General features: G+C 38.3%; 1 long non-coding RNA gene across 1 annotated transcript; it reads left to right on the top strand.

Moving 5' to 3' along the window:
* The first annotated feature begins 364 nt into the window (after positions 1–364).
* On the top strand, positions 365–14,559 carry LOC125335010. The gene is made up of 3 exons (XR_007207294.1): positions 365–1,638; positions 6,752–6,845; positions 13,014–14,559. It is a non-coding gene; the product is annotated as an uncharacterized LOC125335010 (long non-coding RNA).
* The last annotated feature ends 1,890 nt before the right edge of the window (positions 14,560–16,449 follow it).

Genomic DNA, 16,449 nt, shown 5'->3' with positions numbered 1-16,449 from the left:
TGAGGGACAACAGTAATGAAGACTACAGCAATCCAGCAAAAGTTAATAGAGGTAAAACTTAAGAAGCAGCTTTTTCTTAATTGTGATTTAATGCAGAAATTGAACTAAGGTGTTTATATATCTATTAAGATAAGTGGAAATGCTATCAGGGCAGATTATTATTATTTTTTTCTTAGCATAAGAGACAAAATAATAGTACCATGGCAGTACTACAGTAGATACCTAGTTACAGTAGATATGGATGTGTTTATTTAGTATAGTTCTTTTAACATTTGTCTTGTATCTGCTCTTTCAATGAAATTTTAGTCATAAATCTAATAAACTTATAAATGATTTGTTGTAACAGCTTTTGTTACTTGATTTTTTAATAACACAATTACATATGCAACTGAAAATCTCAGGTCTCTAATTACTTGAGCTTCTTATGGGACAGTGTCATCAAACTGAAGAAGTGTTATGGGGTTTAGCTGTTGTGTGTGAGACATCTGAGCCCTCCTGGCTGCCAGAGCCACCCTGCCCTGGCTGCTTCCCTCTTCCTCTCTCTGGCCACATTACCTCTGCACCCCTGACCAGCTGCAGCTGCTTGGTAAATTGGACGGAGGAGTTGATCCTTTAGAGAAATAGGTGGTGTTAGCACTTGTGCAGCCTGGGGTGGTGTGGAGGTGGAAATAAATTCCAAGGAGGGGAAAAAAAAAAGTCATGGTTTAGTCCAAGCTGGCAACAAAGTATGATGCAGATGTTCAATTTTCACCCCATGGCCCCATTGGCATGAGGAGGAGAATCAGAAAAAAAGATAAAACCTGTGGGTTATGATGAGTAGTTTAATAACTGAAATAAAATGTAATAACAGCAACAACAATAATGAAAAGGAAGACAACAAAAATAGAGAAATAAAACTCAGGAGAGACACGTGATGCACAGTGCAACTTCTTACCACCCACTGACTAGAGCCCAGACTGTCCCGGAAGAGCAATCAGCCCCTCCCAGCCAACTCCTCTCAATTTATGTACTGCAAGATGTTCTATGGTATAGACTATACCTTTGGCCAGTTCAGATCAGCTGTCCTGGCCATGCTCCCTCCTGGCTTCCTGTTCCCTTCCTCACTGGCAGGGCAAGGGAAACTGAAAGGTCCTTGATTTAAAGTAAGCACTACGAGCAACAACTAAACCACTGCTTTGTTGTCAACATTCTTCTCATACTAAAACCAAACCCAAAGGACTAGGAAGAAAATTAACTCTATCCCAGCTGGAAACAGGACAAGAAGCAGGGTCTAATTTTTTTTAGATAACCATGTCATCTCAGTACTGTCAATCTGCAGCCTCAGAAGAGAAAAAATAATGGGCTCGTTGCATTTAAGGGGAGATAAATGGTTTCATTTGAGTAAACTAGGCATTGATGCTACAGTTGTAAGGAACAATTGTCTATATTTATGAAACAACTACAGTTCAGTCTTGCAAATCCTTTTTCAGTCACAAGGGTGACCGTTCTGCTAACAAAATGTCCTTATCTTTTTACTGAGGTGAAAAATATTATGATTGGGAGACAGATGGATTTTGCTGTGTGCTGTCCTGGGGAAAGATGTGACTGCTGATCGCCATCACCTTGGGGGAGGCTGGTACGATATCTGATCACCTGCTGGTAAAGCTTGAGAGATTCTTTCCTTCCTTAGCCTAAAGTTGTGTAGCTGATATTGCTGTGTCTCTGCAGGGGAATTGAATATGACACATGGCATGGCTGGGGACAAGTATGGCTCCAGCAATCTGTTTTGGAAGAGTCAGAAGGTTTTTTATAACACTTTTAAACAGAAGAGTGCTGTCGTGTATTTATTCAACACTTCAAATCTGCAAAATGATTCTCATATAACTTTCTCATGACGAATCTCGCTGCCTCTTGATGTTCTCTTTCAAAACTAACAGCTTTTTCCTCTTTCAGTGCCAAATTGTCCTGACCTCTAGGGTTTTCTGTAAATACCTCACTTAGGCTACAAAGAGCCAGAATATGAAATTAAAATAAATTTAAAAATTGCTTAACATTTTCTTTCTTATTTGTTTTCCTATCCTGTTTCTAAGCTACCTCCTTTAAATTTCTTTTCCTTTTAAGTAGTTCCTTTGTTATGAGCCCTGTCCAATTTAGAAAAGTCTAAAAAATATGCTGTTTTCTTATCCTACAGTTTCAACATGTTTTGATATAGATAGCTATGCAGCAAATCTGTCAGGTCTGAAAGACTGAGCAGAACCCCACCCTGTATTTACCAATATTATGAGTAGCCCACTTTCCTCTCTCCCTGTAGCAAGTGCCACTCACCATTAGTTGCTGGATAAAAGCTCTGAGGAGAGTTTCACTCTTTGGTATTTTCCAACTGTTTCATAACTAAGTGCATTTATTTCGTCTCTAGAAACCATAGTTGTCTCTGGAGTTTACCTCTATTTTCTTCTATAAAACCAGCTATAGTTTCATCTTGATTTATATTTGTTGAGTGAGAGATTCAGATCTGTCTGTCAGTTCAGTCAAACTCTTTCAAGACATCTACCATGTGAAAGGCTTTGATGGAAAAGAGTACATTTAAAAATGTTTTTTCACTATCATTTCATAGAGATTAATTTTCCTGGCTGGTATTACTTGTAGCCAGTGGTGCCTGGATCAGGAGTCATTTAGTTTTAAATGACTCCTGATATAAAGGTCTTTAGGACTCTTATACAAAAAGTATACTACTATTTCCTTGTCCTTTATTTCAACCAAAGGCTTGTAATGTACTTTTATTGTTTTGATTTTTTGTGACATTGATTTTGAAGGATTTATAATAATAGAAATAAAAATAAATATACAATATAAATAATATATAATTACAAAACAATATTTTATATAACATATAAAGAAAATATTATACTCATTCAGAACATGAAAAACTTATACCATAAATGTTTGTTCATACACATGTCCTTTCATGTGGCATATAGATATTTGACTCTATCTAACAATGGAGATGGTCTGTATGACTATATTTGATGTATGGTATTAAGTCACTGGTAGTTATAAACTTTATGCAATACTTTTTAACTTTCTTAAGTCTGTTTTCTTAATCTGTCTTCATGGTTTCAGAATGTGGGACAGAATTTAAGGTTGATTTTTACCTGGAAGAATGAATATCTCCATTGCCTAAGACAAAAGCAGCTAAATTTAATCTGTGAGGGTTTTGCAGGAATTTGGGATGCCAAAATACTGCAAGCATTCATAAATCGGGAAATTTCACTCAGTCATTTCCTCCTAGCCTCTGACTTTCCTAAAAGTGATTTTACGTGGAGCATGTTTAGATACTATGGTTTTGTAGGAAATTAATGTCAGGTAACAAATTGCTAGGAATGAATTATCAATGTGCTAACAGAATTGTTTAGATCCAGGTACTCCTCAGGCACTGCCAGCATAAACAGAGCTGAAACACTAATTCCTGAGTGTTGCCTGCTATTGCAGATTTAGTGTCCTGCTTTACATAGTTCGCACGGAAGGAGCTAGAAAAAGACAGTCTGGCAGCTGACTCCTTTGGGAATCCCTGCTAAAATGAAATGTATATTTCATTAGGCCATCCCAGGGAACAAAATTTTAAGTAAACATACATTTTAAGTGAGTAAGCATTTGTCTACTGGGAAGCTGTGTATGGAGCTTTATTTTTAGATATATATACTCCTCTTTCAGATTGGGGAATTACACACATAATCCACAAATAGAGAACATGCTAGTTAATTCTTAATATCTCTCTAAACACAGCCTTGCAAGCTAAATTAGTAAACGCTATAGCAAGGATTTTCTCCGCATAAGGCTCAATTTCGCTGCAGTCAATTCAAAGCTCTTCCGTCATAAGAGTGTTTCATTGATATATAAAATTTGCAATGGGTCTGGTTCAGTACTCCCAGAGAACACATTTTAACTGGAATTGCCTGCAGTGACTTGAAGGTAACAGGATATTTAGAACAGTCTTGAATATTTTTATGCATTTGTCTGACACTTTTTCTGTAGCCATAATTCAAATTGTGTACGTTGGTTTATCAGAGACTGGCCACAGCAGATTTTTAGTCTATCATGACTTTAAACATCTGTGGGGTACATATCCATACCTGAGATAGTTATTCAGGCTCTCCTTATTTCTGTTGAGAGAAATAGATACTTTTGTAGTGTATTCAGATGGTTTTAGATCTCTGCTTAGGATGAGACCTCTAGTCCTTGGACTGTGGACTAAAGGCACAGAGACAGGGATGGCTGCCTCAGATCTGCAAGCCTGTCTCTAGCTTGAAGTCACAGAAACTACCAATGCTGACTAGCAAGACTGTTTTTGTGTGAAATCCTGTAGTTACATCTTTAATATTAATAATTTTTTAGAATTCAGTTTTTTTAAATATGTTTATGTGGAAAAATTGGACCTGCATGATAAAGAAAGAAAATTTGATGAATTATTCAGTGCTTTTCTCTTTCTTCACTTCTGTAGTTCAACAGAGCTATAAATAAAGGCATTTATGTATGTAGGTATGTATGTATATATGTATATATGTATATTTGGAAAAAGTCTTTAGTACAAGGCAGAAACAGTGACTGTTGCTTTTTTGCACTGCAGTTCAAGCTTACTGCTATGATACCTTTTCTGAATGGATTGCATCAGTCTAAAAGAATAGATTGTCGATTATGCCAAAGAAAAAAAACAAAAATAAAGTAAAAAACAATGTCTTCTGATCTGGACCCTTCATTATTCTAAATTCTGTTGTATTTTTCAGAAAGCACTCAGATCTTACTGCTGTCTACCAAAAATAGCCACATTAAAATTAGCAGCACTCAAAGACAAGTTAGAGGGCCATTCCAAAGATTTTAGGGTACACAGCACACCCTGTAATCATAGAATCACATAATCATAGAATGGCTTGTGTTGGAAGGGACCTTAGAGATCATCCAGTTCCAATCCTCCTGCCATGGGCAGGGGCACCTTCCACTAGACCAGGCTGCTCAGAGCTCCATCCAACCTGGCTTTGAACACTTCCAAGGATGGGTATATATAAAACTGATTAGCCGGTCACAGTAGACTGATTCTTTGTTAATAAGACTTAACAATTGTACCTCTTTTTTACATATATATGAGCTCTTATTATCAATAAGAGGCATACGTGGTTTCAAATGTATTAATTCCCCTTTGTCCTTACTCTGTGAGTAGGAAAACAGGCCACTTGGGAATGAGATGCAGCATGGTTTGACAGGGCTACATTTAGTCCATCTTTCAACCAGGAAGAGTCACTGGGAAAACGTTCCTCTGCTGTGTGCCATGTATCTGTTGCGTGACCACACCACTGCCTCCTTTGTGAGGACTTGGTGTAACAGGTCCCTGAGCCATTTCATGAGGGATTGAAAGCAAAGCTGCGGAACTACAGGAAAAACACACAGAAGAGATAAAGACTTCATGGTGCCTTTTCTTCCCCTGTCCCATTTACTTTTTACATTGCTTATATCAATATCCAAAATTGCATCAATATTCAAGAAAGGATTAATCCCAAATTCAGCAAGCCACTATAAAATTGGAAGATCCTATATAAACTAGATGTCATTTTTTTTCTGTCTTGTGACAGGAGAAGGAAGTCAGTATTTAAAATGTGCGTAAATGGACCAAAGGTCAGTCTATGCAGTTAAAACTGGTTAAAACCCAGCCCCTGGCTCAGTGTAAGATTGGATGATGGACTGTTCATATTTGGGCATGCAAACATAGAAGCTGTGAAGGTAGAAGACTGATGGTACAGGACTGACTGAGCACAAGCAAGAGGAAAAAACCTGCTTCTTGTACAGTTCCTATTTTCCTGATACTTGGTTTATTTTTCATTTTTTCTTTCTTTCCCTTTGCAATATGCCAGCTGCAGCTTAATGGGATACTCAGGTGGACAAAGGATGCAGGTCATACAGTTCACTGGACTTAATAGTTTTCAGTTAAAAATGAAAGGAGATCACTATTGCACACATATTGCAATTTGCTATTGCAACTCTTTTACTGTTTACGGTTGTTGACATATTTTTCCAAGCACTTGTGTAATAGTGTATTAGAGACATGTGAAGGGTAGATATAGGTAAGCATAGACACATTAGTTCAGACCATTATGTATAGTGTAAAATTTGTATTGAAGTTGATGTATAAAATACACTTTCCGTATTCTAATCTATTTATTTTTTTTCCTGATACAGAAACTACCTAAATTTAGCATTTTTAACATTAGAGAACCCATGGAGGTCATGAGATATTAGATCTCCTTCCTTCCTTTGCAGTGTCCTTCATTTCTGGGCAACATGGCAGTAACATGAGATCTCAAGAGCCTTTATAAAATTTGTGCTTTAGCAAACAAAAAAAGATTATTAATTTTCTGATCAATGCTCTTAGAGATTATTTTTTTTTGCATTGATATTGTATTACAAATGATAGATTACAACTTAATAAAGGCATGTCTGCTAACTTCCAGCTGATGGTGTCAAAAATAACTTTCAGTGGCAGCATTCTGAATTGTTAATGGTACTATTGTTCTATGCTGAAATCCTTGACCTAAATATTTATGATTAATTCTGTTCTACAGTACACAACATTAGTGCCCTGCAATAGGACCATGTAAGCAAGAGTAACATGATTATTCACATGCTCCCAGAGACAGTGGTAATGCTGGGGAGTGGGAAGTCTGAGCCCTTGGATCCTGGAGGTTTCTCACTTGATCATTTTCTGTGTCTCATTCTCTCTCTGCAGATCAAACATTCCCTGAAGTGTGGTAGAAGGCAGGAAGAATGATGCTTGCTAATTTGAATTTCAGAAAGCACCTAAACTTCATTCTGATCTCCAGGTAAGCATCTGTGAACCACTTGGCTTTGACACTTGTTAAAACTTAATCACATTTTTTTTGGTGCCAAGCTACCTTATACAGACCAAAGAGAGAAGCATGCGTGAGCATGTGCTGGTGTTTGTGGGGGAGGGAATACTTATTTGTTTGTACAGATGATGTGAAGTGAAAAAAACATTACTCTGGAAAAGATGAGATCAGTTTATGAAAAAGGAGGAGAGATTACGTGACAAACTGAAAACCTTAAACTACAGGTGATCTGATACAGTTGCTCTATGCAAGATCTCAAGGAGGAAACATCTGGGAACACGTAAATTACTAATTTAGATCAGGCTTTATTTTCATGTATTCATTCTCTTCCTCTTTCCCCAAACTGCTTTTTAAAAATATCCTCAGGCATGTAATGGGCTATATCAAAGTTTGTTCTTAAACTGTAGCTGTCAAAAATAAAGGAGAAGTAAAACAATTAACATATTCTAAATGTCAGTGCTAGCTAGATAGGTTCTCTCTCTGAAGATCTGGATAGCTACAGAGAAGTTTGCAACATGTTATCTATACTGTGAAACTCAATATTAACCACCTAAAAGGTGTGTGTGTACAATGACCAGTGACTCAAAATGAAGACTTCTGCTTTAGATGCCTCATCATCACTGTTAGACTGAAGACTGCAAAATATTTTCTGTGCTTTCACGTACATTAGGGAAAGAGTTAGTTTCAGTCAGGACTGGGCTGCCTCTTTTGGGAGTATTTGAGCCATTGGGTTTTGCCAGCCTGGATGCTTGTGGGAGGTCTGTTGCATGATTTTATGCAAATATTGCATATGCCTGAAGTCCTGTGCGGAGATAACCACCCATGTTGGTGCTGATGCAAGAATGACTCACTGTCCACTTTAGATATCAGACTAAGATATGATTTGGTGCACCAAAACTTAGGAGCCTGTGTTCCTCATAGTCACCGGAAAGAGGTGGGCACCTCTGAACGATGACTTGTGCAAACTGTCAAGGAGGATGGTATGAATATATCTCATTGTGACTGCTAGCAGACTAAATGCATTGGACAAACAGTATGTCACTTTTGTGGTGTGTTTAGTAACAGCAAAGTCAGCTTGCCTGTTTCATGCTTGGTAAGAATGGCTTAATGAATGAAAGGGAAAAAATTCCCAGGCTTCCTGGCAGGGGTACTACATGGAGTGTTTGGCACAGTTGCAGTCAGCACTGTGCATGTGATTGGTGAAGTGGGAAAACAAACCATTAAATTCTGTGCCATCCAATCCAGGTGCTGGAGATCCTGTGTGACACTGAGGAATAGAGCAGAGGCATGTGATACTTTAAACATATTTTCCATCAAATGATTACATGCAGCAGCCCTGCTGCATCCTGTGTACTTTCTGGAACAGGATGGTATATGAGCACTTAACAGTTTTGAACAGTGTAAAATATTGTTAGCAGGCATAGTGACCATGTCTAGGATGTTCAAAAGCAAAGTGAGGAGGGTGCAAACAAAGATAGTTTGCTCTCCATATTCTTGGTTGACAGGAAAGAAAAATGTGCTTAAGCTGTAGCAGAGAAGACTCCAGTGAGACAAAAGCCTTTCTGAGCAGCACTGAAAGAGGCTGCATACAGGTTGTGAAATTGTTGTCCTCAAGAATCTCTAACTTGGGAAAATACATCTGTTGTGTCTGCCATGTGGGGCTGAGCACTGCTGAGCATGTGGTGAGGGCTGGCAGGGAGATGGTGGTATCAACAGCTGAGATTTGAGCTGCAGTGAACACCCAGGCCATACCCGGGAGATGGTTTGATAAAAAGTGCAGCTTTGGCTGGGTTTTTCTAAGGCTGACACCAAGACTCTATTTCTGTATCAGTGGTCTCAGCCTTCCCTGACATGCAGCCTTGCTTTATTAGCAGGGAGGAGTGAGGCTGATTCTGTCAGCAGAGCGAACCAGGAGTTGTGCTCACTGCCAGATATTCAGAGAGCCATCAGGAAGGGTTTGTTTACCAGAACACTTTTCTTCAGCAATTTTCCACCTTGGAATGGAGAGTGATACTTTTCACATTTGTTGTGAGCACTGTTTATAGCTGAGCAGCAAGAACTGAGTTTGCAGCAGAACTGACACAGTCAGCATGCAATGTTGATGCAATGTATGATTTCTCCCCAACCCCAGACATAATAGAACATAATCTGCAGTATACATTTTATCTATAAGCACAGTTAATCACAGTGATTAATTCTCATGATCTCTTGGCCTGTTAATAAGATGAAGAAATATTGCTTGACAGATAATGGATTGAGGAAGAACGTTTCTGAATCACTGTTTTACTTACTGTGGACACATCACTTTGCTTCTTTGTGCTTGGTGAAATCCCCAGGGATTATTCCATCTTTCTGAAAAAGCTGAATACAGATAGATTCAGGTCAGGATATTCTGGAGATAAGAATGTGATGCATACTGTGCAATATCACTGTCTTTTCATAATGGTTCCTAAATTTTTGAGAAGATGTTTGTTACTATTTTTCAATCTATCAATGCATACGTAGCATTTTCTGTTATTCTTAAAAAGCACAGGCTTGTTCTTAATGTAAAAACTGGACTTTAAGGAACTTATGGTGTAAATGTGTCTTGTCACTGGAGAAAGGCTGTGCTTGTGAACTGCAAACTGGCAGTGGATGGTGTGGAGCTACTTGGATGGAGCTTGGTAAAGATGTAATAACTCCCCTTTGATCTGCTGGATATGTGTCCAGTGTCCAAATAAAGGAGAATGCAGGCCTATTCCCTATCTCCATAGGTTACCAGTCACATCACATTGTGATCCATGGATCAAAACTGAGGCCAAGAAGGTAGGAAGACAGGTTAGACCCTCTCCTTCCTTTGCCCTGCTTATCCAGGTTTCTTTCTCCCCTGTGGCACATGGTGCCTGTACCCTGGTGGGCAGCAATGTTTTGACAGGGCACTATGCAGGGACAACAGGAGCAGGAGGAGGAAGAGGAAGCCCAGCAACCTTCTTGCAGCATACCATGCAAGCACTGACTGCAGCTCTGCCCTCAAGGATCTCATTCTTGCTGACAAGCCCTTATTTGTACAGGATGTTGTAATAGTGGTTTACATACAGGGTGATTGAGATTGTTGGTGTGATAGCTGGTCTTCAAGGCCCAGTGTCTTGTGGCTCTGTTGAAGGTGTCATCAAGACAAACTGCCCTGTCTGCCCACCCTCCCACACCTTGCAGCAGCCTCTGAGGGGCACTGAGAATCCCCAGTGAGGGGAGGCTGCACCTCTGGCTGTGTCTCAGGTGTGCCCTGTAGGAGCAAGGGCTGTACACAGGGCTGCACCCACCTTCAGGCTTGCAGACCCTCGGTAGCTGAGCTGGCCATGGTGGCATCTCCACAGTTTGCCTAATAAGGGGCCCTTGTCCTTATGAGCATCTCTGTGCCCTCTTATCCTTACTCCATGCACAGGCACAGCCTCTATTTGCAAGTTCAGACGATGTCAACACTTGGGAAACCATGAGGAGGGCTGACACTGTGGGGCCTGCACCTGGCTGTGACCCTGGTTTCCTCCTCTCTTTCCCAGCCATTTTCTGAGACCCTGTGTCTTGTGTAGGGTTGCATGGAAGGCTCATAACATCTACACAGTTTGGAAAAACGGGAGGATGAGTAATGGATGACTTACTGCACACCACAGACCCGGCGCCCCAGGATTTTCTCTGTGCTTACCCGTAGGAGGTACAGCTATGGATGCTGGGAATGACTCAAACACCTTTAGTGTGCAGGCACACAGGGTATTCTGGACACTCTCAGGAGCTTTCTGTCTGAGTGGTGTAGACACAAGGAACCCCTGAAATGTAAGAGTTCTGTTTTTATCTCAGTGGCAGAATACAAAATTCAAATCAAATCCAACTCTGTCCTTAAGCTGCTTCCAGACAGCAGACTAAACTTTCCTGACTCGAACAGGACACATGAGATAGAAGACCAAGTCTGAGTTTTCCAAACTGAAGCAGGATCTAGTCAGGAAAAACCCCAACATTGTAACAGGAAATAGGTACTTGACTAAGGGGGTGTGGTATGTATTTGTGAAGGCTTCAGACTGTGTGCAGGCTGTGTTTCAGCAGGAAGGCTCCAGGTATGCATATTTCATGTCAGCAGGCGTGTTCCTAAATCCATCTGCCCCCCTGTGCAAAGCCTGCAGTCTCAGCCTGAAGGTCCTCTGTACACACCTTACGTGTTGCAGGATGTATGTAGGGTTTGAGTGGAACGTTGTCCATGAATGGATAAAAACCAGACAAATTATGGAAAAGAAATTTTGAAAGGAAAGGGAATGGCCTTCTGGAGGATGAGGAAGACAAACAACACAGGGACAGTCCAACAGTGTGACAGATCCAGAGGGAGCTCTAAAGCTCCAACACAATTATTCCTGGACCTTGTCATCTCAGCTGCTTTGGCATGTCATCCAATAACTGAGAACAGGGAATAATGATCAGAACAGCAGTAGGTTTTGGTTTTGTATAGCTCACCATAAGCTTTCTCTTTCCTGTCCTGTGTATTTGTTTTTAAAAATAACTTTAAAACCTCTCTCAAACATTATTTTTGATGACATTGATTTTTGAGAATTCCTGCTGATGAAGTAAAGAAACTTTCTGAAATAATCTTTTCTCTTAGTGCTATATTTTATGAGGAGTCCCTAGTAACTCACTTTTATTAGAAAATATGTACATACATGGATTTGTTCTAAGTACAAGGATCCATAATGGGAAGTGTGATCTTGTGAACACTTTTTCTAGAATATAATTACAATTTTGAGTAAAGTTGTGTGAAAGACTTGTGAGTTTTATGAGTGCACAGCAACAGGGACAGGTAAAACATTGCTTTTAGCAGCAGCTGTTCTTTGCTATTCCCTGTTATTTTTTAAGACTAGGAAATGTGCTTTATGAAAGAGAAGGACTTTCAGATGTAGTGAGGGTAAGCTCAGCACATTGCCTTCTCACTGTTCTTGGACTTGGTCCTCCCCAGCTTTGTGTGCAGAATTTATCTTGGCCTCAGTCATACTTTTCCACCCAGATGGAGGTGGAAGGTCTGTTTAACAGTGCACGTGTGCTATTAAAGAACTATAGAGAGCTGGAAACGGAAGACATCACAGGCTTAATTAAACATTCATATGCCATTTCTCTCAGAAATATTAAGGTAAGAAATGACAAAGGCATAGAGGCTACAACAAAGTAGAGACTATTTGAATCTAGTTATGTCAGAGAGGATGGGGACCTCCTTTCCTCTTAATGGCCCAAGGTGTAATTTTCACTATTTCATCTGTCTGAGAAATTTAGAGGAGTGTCATCCAGACTGCTTAAAGGATTTACCTCTGAATGGTATGCTGATACATGTATCAAACCTATAGGTTAGTTGATAATCATGCTTGTATGATTTAAATACCATCCACAGTATTACATAACTAATGACCTAGTGAAAAGTTCAAGAGTGGGAAAGAGTGATAAGAATTGATATTTCTGAAATAATGGACATGGCAGACCTACAGGATAGAGAATATGATTTTATTTTATATACTTTTCATTATGAAGAAACAGAAAACTGTTGAGCATGCAGTAACCTTAGAAGCCAATGCAATATGGACTACTCACAAAGGCATTCACTTTCTGCAGATATAATTAATAATACAACTAATTTTTTGGATCAATTAAATATTTGGACAGAAAGCAGTGGTCTGCTGTGAAAAATCTGTGAGAAACCTGTATATGTCCAGTTTCCATTCCTCTACTGTAGTCATTAGCACACTGACTAGTTGAAGAGATTGATTCCTTGTTTAAGGCATTCATTTTACTTTCACTTTTCGTATTCAGCTTACAGTATAATGTTCTTAATAGAGATAGATATTTAGTACCACAGTGTATACAATACAGCAAGGGTAGAAAGTTGCATACTGTTTGATAATAATACTTTTTGTGCCATATTTATGAGATCCACTAAATCAAAAGTATGCTCCGAAAGAGGATTAATACTGAAAACCAGTCCTCACTGTTGTTTGGTTTATTCCTCCTTAAAATTTCCAGCAATCAGGAAAACTCCCTGTAGGTCTATTACTCATTGCTTATTTGGCCTTTCACACTGTATTATTTCTCTCACCTCTAACCTAATTCTCCCTTATTGCAATCTTTTCTATTTTTCAGAGATTATGGAAAACAATTAATTGCCTGCTTTCACAAAAAATGTCTCTGAAAATTGGAGAACTGCTGTCAAGCCTCCTCCTAGTCTTTCCTCTCCTGGATTCAGCTTTGCAAGCTCAGTTCTTGCAGTCTTATGCTAGAAAACTTTTTTTAAAGTTCATACTTATTTTGGATTTTGGGACTTTCTCCAGCTGGTTGATGTATTGTATTGACATGTGATAACCTGCAGTGGTCACAGGGATCCAGGTAAAGAATTACCAGCTCTGAGTAGAAAGAAAGGAACGTTTTGTGTGTTTAACATAAAATGTACTAATTTTATCTAACCCAGCATGATTGCTTCTTAGCCAGTTGTACAGTTTTATTGTTTGTTTGTGATCCATTCTAATTGCCAGATTCTTTTTTGCACTGTGTTTGTCTGATTAGTCATTCTCCCTTTTATATTTGTGCAGGTAATTTTACTTGTACAGGAACATGTGAATTCACTTAATTGCTTAGCTGGATTCAGATTTCTGCTGTGCACCAAGATCATTTAAAATATACATTCTGCACTCTGATGGGTTTGAAGTCTTTTTAGCTTAGTGTAATTTTCAAACGCAAAAAGCATCTTAATCACCTACCAGTTCAACAGTGAACATGTCATGCAGATTCTTGCAGAACCTGACCTGATGCATCTTCCTCATTTAAAAATGAATCACTAATAACTATTGGTAACTAATTCTGTGAATAGGATTTCCCAAATAACTACCTACCTCAAATCTGCTTGTCTATGCAAGTGTCCTGTGAGATGTCAAAAGCCAAAATCCAGATGCATGACAGTGTTTTTTCTCTTCTGTCCATAAATCTTGTTATCTACTGTAGACAGAAAGAAATTTGCTCTTACACGATTTATTTATTAGAAATTCTTTTGTCTCTTACACCATGTTTATATTCAAAATTCTTACAAATAGACCTTTTCATTATTTGTTCTGATATTTTTCTGGTAATTGAAGTTAAGCTCTTCTCCTTTTTGACATTTTAAAAGTAAGTGTTTGCCCTTTCTAGTCTTCTGGAATTCTTGTCCCTCAAGTTGTTAAATACAATTGTTAATGGCTAATAAAATGTTTTCAGTGTTCTCAGAACTGAATTACATCAGACCTAGCCAACCTGAAAACAACTACATTATCTACGTAGATTCTACCCTTATTTTTTCTTTTTTTTTTGCCTGATTTTCACTCTTCTATTTATGATTTTAATGGGGTTGGCTATGACATTAAAACTGATCTTTTAAGCAAAGGCTAAAGCCAAAAGATCATTGAACACTTTCAAGATAAAGTAATAATGCTGTAAGTATGATAGCCTAAGAGTATAAGCAAGGAAAGGTAGTGGAGAAAAAGCAATCTCTCCCATTAAACCAATTGATGTAGCTGGAAAATAGACAAGCATCTGCCTCTGTAATGGGGTTTGTGTTCCTGAAGACTTTTTTGTTTTTTTACTACTAAATTAGTCAGTTTAATAAAAGGTATAACTTTGCTCCCCTGCTCCTGAATCAACACTTTAGCCTATTTGCCAGTAATTAACTGTATTTTGTTGTTAACTATTATTTTAATTTTTTCTCTTCTTAATAAAGCACTTAAAAGTGTCTTCTTATTATGTTTTTTTCCCTTTAAAATTCTTTCACAGACATGCTCCTGACCCCATAGGAATATTTCTCCTGTAAGTTTCTGCCATCCTTTTATACTGGCCTTTAGTAATTTGTGCTATGTCCATAGTTAATTTGATCATGCATCTTTTTATGTGTCTTTCCTGGATATTGGATCATCGAGGAATGCATGATCAGGCCAGACCAACGTCCTAGAACACAGTGTACATTTCCTTTAGACAGAGATAATAGGGGTTGTACAGCTGCTATACCTAGTGTAGGAGGATCTCAACTAAAGCAAAAGGGAAGAAGGCAAGAAGTGCTTGCAGTTTAAAAAGTAAATGAGACATGAGGGCTGATATCGTGTAATGAGAAATAAGAAGCCTGCTGATGGTTTATCTTTTAATGTATTTACTTTTGGTTCCCTGTAAAGTAATACTAAAACAATAGAGAAAAATATTTCTGAGTACCTGGAGTTGTCTATAGGCAACTTACTGATTCCATAGGTTGTTTTTGGTTTTCTTTCACTTCTATATAAAACATGAAGGACTAAAAAAATTGGCCTCAACATGTTAATAGCATTAAATACATATGTGGACTTTGAGACATACATGCAGATGACACAGATTTTTTTTGTCTATAGAATTATGAATTTTGTGATCATGGGGAAAAAAAAGTGTGTTACAACAATGGATCATTTGATAGCTGTGTGTTGTAAAATCCTCCTCTATGCACAAGTTGAAATATGTTTAGTTAAAGGTTCCATAAATGCAGAGTTAGATGGCCTCATAACCAAGTGAAGAGAACAGCATTTGGAGACAGAATTCTTCTGAGCAGCTGTCAAGGTTCATTGCTGAAATGGATGTATTCAGCTGTATGTGAGAGATAGAGAGCTGCATTTCAAAGTAACATTTTATTACACACTTGCTTTCCCAAGGGCATCTGAACACAGGTATTTTGGGCTAGTTTCAAACCCTCATTTCATTTTTATCAGGGCTAATTGTGATGATATTCTAAATACTCATATATAATGCAGAAGCCTGCTGAAGCCTCAACTCTCCACAAAGTATTTTGTAAAAAAGATGATACATATCTGTACATCTGAATATGGAATTTTAAATGTGCATGTAAGCATAGAATCGATAGAAATTCTCTTAAAGCCAGTGAAATATAGGAATCAAAGTGCAAAGTCTGTTTAAACAGTTATAATTATTTATGAAACCTTGGAGACATGTTACCAGTGATCTCTCTGTTCATTGTGTTGGTCTCTCTTGCTACCTCTCCAAACCTGGCCATCTTTCCTTACTTTTATAGGTGAATGGAGAAAGAGACAAAGGGTTGTATTTCCATTAGTTTGTGTGTCTGGCTCTGCTCCTCCTTTCCTGTTTCTCTTTCCAAGTTTAGCCTCAATTTCTTTTCTTGTGCTCAGTCAGTGATGATTTCTTGGAGAAGCATTGGGCATCAAGATTGCACATTATACATATAAAGGATTATATAAAGTTTAATACACTTAAATGTTTATTGTAACACACTAAACCAATGTATTCCTTGAGCTGAGGCTCAGGATAGAATGATGTGTAACTGCTTGGAAAATGTTAACATGCTCACTGGGCTTTACAATGTAATTTCTCATGAGATTGGCTCTAAAGAAGAGTCATACTTTGCCCATAACTTAACTTGTTCATCCTTGACTTCACACTTGATAAACAAGAAATAAAATATATATTAGGAACAAGAGCATTTTTCAATCTACTGCAAACATAGATCACTAAATCATAAATCAGCCAACTATGTTTTTCTCCTCCTGCTTCCTCTCCAAGC

The sequence above is a fragment of the Corvus hawaiiensis genome, chromosome 1 (genome assembly GCF_020740725.1).
Source record: "Corvus hawaiiensis isolate bCorHaw1 chromosome 1, bCorHaw1.pri.cur, whole genome shotgun sequence".
Lineage (NCBI taxonomy): Eukaryota > Metazoa > Chordata > Aves > Passeriformes > Corvidae > Corvus > Corvus hawaiiensis.
The sequence above is the reverse complement of the archived record's forward strand: the minus strand, read 5'-3'. Positions and strand labels throughout refer to the sequence as shown.